This window comes from Populus alba, chromosome 10, assembly GCF_005239225.2.
Source record: "Populus alba chromosome 10, ASM523922v2, whole genome shotgun sequence".
NCBI classification, from domain to species: Eukaryota; Viridiplantae; Streptophyta; class Magnoliopsida; order Malpighiales; family Salicaceae; genus Populus; species Populus alba.
The window spans coordinates 7,263,509-7,271,434 of NC_133293.1; the positions used below are offsets into that span (position 1 = coordinate 7,263,509).

The following is a 7,926-nucleotide window of genomic DNA, read 5'->3' on the forward strand; positions in this document are numbered from 1 at the left end:
ACGTGAATGACTTGGTAAAATTCGATACAGAACTTTTAAAAAAATATATGTTTTTTCTATAAATTAAAAAAAAAATTATATATTTTTCAATTGATTATTAACTCATTTAAAAGTTCACTACATAAATACTAAAAAAATATTTTATTTTTTTAATCTGAGATTTGAATCATCTATGATCATAAGAAAAAAATTATTTTTTCAATGTGAGATTTAAATTTCTTTGATATATATACCCTCTATTTATAAAAAAAAATTTATATTTTTTTAATGTGGAATAAAAAATCATTTTGATTTAAATACTTCAACTTTAAAGAATAAAATAATATCTTTTCATAATTTTTTTTTGAAATAATGTTTAAAATTTCATTATTTATATCATATATAATTTATATATTGTTTTTAAATTTTTGATATAAAATATTAAAATATTAAATATTTTTATTTAATTTTTTAAAATTAATTCAAATTAATTAAAATTAATCCGTGTAACTTGAGATCCGAAGCTCCTTTAGCCGAATCAACTTCTAAAACGAGTTTAATATTTGAAAGTACCACAGGTGGCTTTTTCTATTAATATGCCATACATGTCAGGTCATCTCAGCCCAAACATCTGGCAAATTTTTTAACTTCATTTCAATATTAATTAATTAAAAGAGATTAATTTAGTGTAGAAGTGGGATGCCCCACACGAGTAAACAATTTTAATTGAGATTATTTAAAATAAATTAATTAAACAAATTTTTATGATATTTTTCAATGAAATATCATTTTACATATATGATTACAATTTTTTTTTTTTTAATATTGATAGGTGTTCTTTTTATATAACTATACTGAAAACTTGTCTCTTTAAATTTTACACAATTACTTTCACGCAGGTGTGTTTTTTTATTACCATCTGATAAGATAAAAAAATTGGTTTCAATAAACAATTTTGAGACCAAATATTTGGATACAATTTGTTTCTCAACTTTAAAATTTAATATTTGGTTAAATATCATTAAATTTTTACTTGGATTCAGAATAGACTATAATATTTTTTTTCCCTAATATTAGTAGATGTTCAATTTATGAAACCAGTACAATATTTTTTATATAAAAAAAATTATTCGATCGCTTTTATATGTATCTCTATTTTTATTGTCGTTTGAATAAAAAAAAAATCTAAAAACTAAATTTATTAAATACAATCAAGTCTATGGTCATGTTGTGCAAAATATATATGTGTGTGTGTGTGTGTGTGTGGTGGGGGGGACCATGATCTTGACAATATCATTTTTAAATTGTTTGTGAATGGTTAGAGGAGCTATTTGCAACTCACTTCATTTTGGATCCTCTTGGTTTTCATGGAAAATTTCAAATAACTTACTTGAAAAGTTGAATGAAGCTTTGGCTATTCTAGCAACTTCAATCTATATACAACAACTTCTATTTTTTTCATGATTTTGAAAGGTCCATAATTTATGTCTTTCCATCGCAAACCTATAAGCAATTGGAATTTCCCATCAATTTTTTGCACAACATTTTAGCAGGATTTTGGGGTTGCAATCCCAAAATCAACTCAAATGGGCTTACTTTTGTTGTCGAGGACTTTTAAAAATTATGCATTATCCAGCAATTCCAACTAGTTTCGTTGTATTGTTGTCATACAATGTCTAAAATATTCCTCAAGTAAATCATTTATCATTTCCATTTATCCATCAATTTACAGATAAATAGCAATTAAAAAATGCAGTCTTGTTTCCATCATGTTGAACAATGTTGTTAAGAATATACCTATGAATCGCACATCACAATCACTTACAATATTATAAGGCACTCCAAAATTCTGAAATTATAATAATATCATTGAGGTATTATGAAATTATGCAAACAATAAAAAATACTAATTACTATTTATCAAAAAGTTAAACTAAATAATTTTAAAAATTTTGAGATAGGACATCAATGAAATATAAATTTTAAGAAGTAATATATATCGCACCTGGTGCATTTTGTTCTAAAAGTTCAAGCCCACACCCTTGTTTTGTTATATTGTTTTATAAAATAAACAACACGATTGTTTGCTTAGGAGGGCAACATGTCATTCACTGGTTAATTAGGGTCCAACTGTTTGAACACAAAACACTGAAATTTCAACCTATTTTCAACTATATAAATTTTAAAAACAACCTCGAAACGTTAATAAATACATTTTCAACCCTGATACAACATCTAATCAACAAAAAAACCAAAGATCAAATTAAATGAAAAAATTAAAAGGATCTTGATCTACATTTTCCAGTAAGCATGAAGGAAAAGTCCAAGTCCAATAAACTCCCGATTTTAAGATGAACCATTTAACACTAAAATTGCTTCTTTTTTTTATGATTGACTAAAATGTCCTCTCTCCTTCTTTTTTGGGTGACTTTCTCTATTCTCTCTCTATTGATTGATGGACTAAAATGTGACAACAAGAATAAAGTTTTGAACCGAAATTAGAATACTTGATTAATAAGGATCAAATGTGTTTAAATTGAAACTTCATGGTTTAAATTTAATTTTTTGAGCTTTTTTAACAGGTGAAAATAAAAAGGATCTATGTTTATTTTGTGATATTTCAGGTCCTTAAGCATTTTTTTAATATAATTTTAACCTAAAATTCTATTTTATAATATCAATCTTTAATTTATTGTTAGTAGTTATAAAACAATTAGAATATGTGAAAGCATGGGATGCGAAATAAACTATAACACATAAACAATACTAATATAAGCCACGGCGATGAAACTACAAAGAAATTAATATTCATGGCCGAATTGAAAACATTAATGAGAGACCTTAAACGAAGGAAATCACAAAAAATGCATTGTTTCTACAATGTAATCTATAGTGTTTTATGTAATGGTACAAAATAAGTGGATACAACCAAATCTTTTAGTTTTGTGTAATAGTAATTATAATTACAATGAAGAATTGAGTTGTTTTTCCTTCTCATCATAAAGATACTAACGAAGAATATGGTTGAAGTTTTTTTTTTTTTTTTTAAATGATTCCAATCAAAATCTATCGAAGATTAAAAAAAAATAAAGCATAAAATGACAAATCTACTGTAAGATGTGGTGGTCAACTTTTTTGATAAGATATGGTGGCAGGACAGTGACATGCTTGGGCAAAGTTACGGTGTTGAAACTTGAAAAAAAAAATCACATAAAATACTCGATTTATGAACATAATATAAAGAAATATTATTCCTGTTATTTTACAAGCAAGTAGCATATGTTAGCTACCTCGCCATGTGATTCGTTGTTTGACGGTAACACAATTATTATTTGTTTATTTTTTGCTACATGATTCATTTTTTTGGTCTTATACATTAAGCATACATTTCTCTTCACCATGAAAGGCTTTATTGCTTATTGTCTTCGGACTAAGATTCAGGTTTTCATGGCTATGTCCTAAAGTGTTAATAAGTTTGGTTTCTGCGGAACAAGTTTTTTTTTATCGAAATATAACATCCTTCAATGTTTAAATTAATAAATTATAGTACAAAAATAATGTATAAAAAAGATGGATAGTATTTGAAGAAGAAAAATACTATTTGTAGGAGATAAATAGTTTTTGTAGAAGATAGTTTTTGTAGAAGATGAATAATGTTTAATGAGAGATATTTGTGTTGTTGTGTGTCAACGCGGTGCTATTTTTAAAAATTTTGAATTTTATTTTTGTTTAAAATGAATTTTTTATATATATTTTTAGATTGTTTTGATATGTTGACGTTAAAAATAAATTTTAAAAAATACAAAATTATTTAAATGAATTTCTAAACATGATTGTTAAAATTCCAAACATGTGATAATATAGTGGTTGTGAGAAGGGGAGAGAGAGAGAGAGTTTAGGTTTGTTGGAGGCCTGCTTGGAGGAGGGTTTGGTTAGGCTTCGTTGAAGAAGGGTTCAGGTGGGCTTGTTAGGAGGAGAATTCGGGTAAGCTTCATTGGAGAAAGATTTTGTTGGGCTTGGCCCAAAAGCAGCTAATGTTTTTTCTTCTTCTTTTTCAAATTTTTTAGGCACGTCATCATCTTCTTCTTCTTTTTACATTTGTAGTTATGTTATGTAGGAGAAAAATAATAATTAATTTCGATATTATCAAAGTCCTAGTTGTTATAATCGAACGTGTTTATGATAAATTAATTAATTTCGGACGTCTATTCACATCTCCATTTGGTTAAAAACCAACTAATTAAATTATGGTTAACTAACCCTTTGCTAATGAGAGGAAAGGTTCATGTTCTAATTTGAAATTAGATGAGACAGAAAAAAGATCATTTCCTTGGAAAAATAATCTGTCTCCCTCTCACCTCGCTTCATGACATGGGTAGTCCTTGGGGGTTAAGGTGTTGATCCAACCGAAAATATTTAAGTTTATAAACTTTTGTTTTTGTATTTTAAAAATATTTTTTTTATTTTAAATTATTTTTTATATATTTTTTCAGATTATTTTAATATGTTAATATTAAAAATAATTTTTAAAAATTAAAAAAATATTATTTTATCATATTTCTAAACAATAAATATTTTAAAAAAACTACTATTATCAAAATTCTAAATATTTTTTTAATAACAAGTTTTTCCATGAAATGAAGATGAGAATAGACGTAAACTCATGCGCTAAAATAAAAAAAATTGGACGTTGAAACACGAAAATAATATTAGTATTTTTTTTTCCCCTTCGTTCTGCCAAAGAAAAAGAAAATTTTGTTATCATATCCACCCTTTTGTTTAGATTTTTTTATTTAGAAATATATTAAAATAAATTTTTTATTTTTAAAATTTTATTTTTTTGTATTAACCAATTAAAAAAAAAAAAATACAAAAATAATAATTTAAAACAAAAAATAATTAATTTAAAAAAAAAAAAAAAAAAAAAAAAACATAGTTGAACGGCATAGTGCTGAAATGGAAAATCTGCTTTGACGATCAGACCCCATCGACTCCCATCATTTAAAGAGCAGATTTAAAAGCTAATAAGAGTCACTATCTGCGGAGGACATAACCACCATCTCCTCTGCCAAGACAGCCATCAGCCAACTTCTTGAGCCAAAGACCATCTCCTTCCCTCGGGACATTGAAGAACAAGGGCTCGATCGAGGCTATAAATTTATTTCCTTATGAAGTTCATTGATAGTAGCTCGAAGACCCGTCAGAATCTCTATCAGACGACCATTCGAGCTTGACTGCAGCAAGATGATGGGCTTGCCGGATCTTTATGAAGAAACCAAGTCTGCCTCATTACTTTAATATGCATATGCTATTACCTACACTGTTTCACCTTGTAATTCTTTTCTTTTCATGGAACTGGATTCGCCTGGTGACTTCTTACCCCGATTTTGTGTATGTTTCATCATTTTAGCACTGATTAATTTACTCATGAAAGAGGTAAATATCAGAACCCCTACGAGATTTTTCATTTTTAAGAAACGACATGCAAAGTTTGAGCACCCTTCTACCACACTTGAACAAAATCGTGTTCCATTTCCTTATACAGCCACAATCAGCACAACTAAATCTCGTCCCCTTCTACGAAACGAGTCGAGTACGGACCGTGGTTTTCATGTTGGCTTCAGGACGGACGCAAGATGATCGAGCATCACCTCCAGAAAAGCTGCAAACAGCTTTATCTCGGATTTATTTCTTTAGTCAATATTAGCATTAAATCCTTTAAGATAATACCATATCTATTTTGCTAATCTATAGTACCTGAGACCGTTGTTATGGATACGGGAAAGGTCATCCTGGTTGTATTTTCAGTAGTTCTGGTTTTCAGGTTGGCTCAGAGTTTTGATTATCTGAAGAGGACTTGTACGAGAGAGATGGAGGGGTCAACACACAGTTTCCCGCAGCCTCACTGAAGAACAAAAGCGCTTCAATGTATTCAAGGCAAATTTGAAACATGTTCACAGGTGAATAGCAAGGACAAGCCGTACAAGTTGAAACTGAATAGGTTTGCTGATATGACCAACCATCAGTTCTTGCAACACTATGGAGGCTCGAAGGTTAGCCACTACAGGATGCTCCATGGACCAAGACAGGGAACTGGGTTCATTCATGAGGGTACAAGTAACCTTCCTTCCTCTGTTGACTGGAGGAAGAATGGAGCAAGAGCTAGTTGATTGCGATTCTGATAACCATGGCTGCGATGGAGGATCGATGGAAGACGCATTTAAGTTTATTAAGCAAATTGGTGGATTAACATCAGAGAATACGTATCCTTACAGAGCTAAAGATGAATCTTGTGACTCAACCAAGGTTAAGATGACCTCTGCGTCAAGATTAATTCTCCATTAATTGCATCTTCCTGATGCATATGGAACCATGACTCCTCTTGGTGTTGCAGATGAATGCCCCAGTTGTGAATATTGACGGGTATGAAATGGTTCCTGAAAATGTTGATGAAAGCTGTCGCAAACCAACCTGTTGCAATCGCAATGGATGCTGGTGGCAAGGATCTCCAGGTCTATTCCGAGGCAAGTTTCTGACTAAATTTTTAAGATGATAATTCATAGTACCTTAAACATTGACTGAATTTTAGCAAGCCAAGAATCCAATATCTCCAGCTATATATATTATTAACGCATACGGATTTTGTGTGCTCTGATTGCGGGGACTATTCACCGGAGATTGTGGCACAGAGCTGAATCATGGAGCTGAATCAAGATGGAACGAAGTACTGGATAGTGAAGAATTCATGGGGTACTGATTGGGGTGAAAAGGGATTCATAAGAATGCAACGAGGGATTGATGCAGAGGAAGGATTGCGTGGTGTAACTTTGGAGGCCTCCTTTCCAGTCAAGCTGCGCTCAGACAACAAGAAAGCACCGTCTCGCCGGGATGAACTCTAGTTGATCATTCGATATGGCCAAATAAAAGAGTAGATCACCTCACCCATGTATAAACGACCAAACAAAAAACAAATCTTTAAAAAACAACCCGATCAACTCTAATCAACTCACATTAAAGTTCTTATAAAAAAGATAAAGAAATCAAAAAATTTAATTTTTAACAAATCCTCTATCAAATGATCAAATAAAAAAAATTAATATTAAAAAAAATCAATATAAACTTTGATTAACATTTTAAACTTATGATCTAAATTAAAAATGATTTTATATCATAAAAAATATAAATTTTAATTTTAAATTAATTTAATATTAAATAATAAGTTAAAAAATAACTTATAAAAAAAATTAAAAAAATCAAAATCAAAATTAACATATGTATCACACCTTTTAATTATGGTTGGCGAATACCATGAGAGAGAAAAGACGGGGAAGTAGGAAAAAATGTGGCTGCCATGTAATCACTGACCATGGGCCTACACGTGTTGTTTTAATGGATAAAACTTGACGCGACGCTTTTTGATGCCACCATGTCAGTCTAGTTGGCATGCATGTACACCCCCACTCCATTCTTTTTATTTTAATTTCTATTTTATTTTATTTTATTTTACTATTAATCCATCATCGTAAATAAAATAACATTCTAACCATCATCGTTAAAATAGTATTGTTATAAAAGAAATGCACTGTCCAAAAGAAGACACGCATCCGTGCAAGGCGGTCTTTCAAGAGCTTTTTTTATTTTACTTGTATGAAGCACGTACTATTGAGTTTTTATTTGTTTTTTTTTTTTTCTTGATTGTAATAAATTAAGAAGAAGGATCCAAGTGGCCAACCGTGTCGTCTTGATCAGCACAAAAAGAACATACTGCGCACGCATGCCACCATCTCCACGGTGCCCACTGGCCACTGTCCAGTCACTTCTCCCAAACCAAAATCATTGACCAGTTACCGGCCACTCTCCTCTTTCCCCGGTCAGGTAAACGATGCATCACCGGTTATAAATAACCACTAATAACTACAATAATAACAATATATAAACAACTATTTA

The 7,926-nt window shown here is 30.0% G+C and overlaps 1 pseudogene; it reads left to right on the forward strand.

The window, feature by feature from the left end:
• Positions 1–5,750: 5,750 nt before the first annotated feature.
• Positions 5,751–6,878, forward strand: LOC118033517 (vignain-like; annotated as a pseudogene).
• The last annotated feature ends 1,048 nt before the right edge of the window (positions 6,879–7,926 follow it).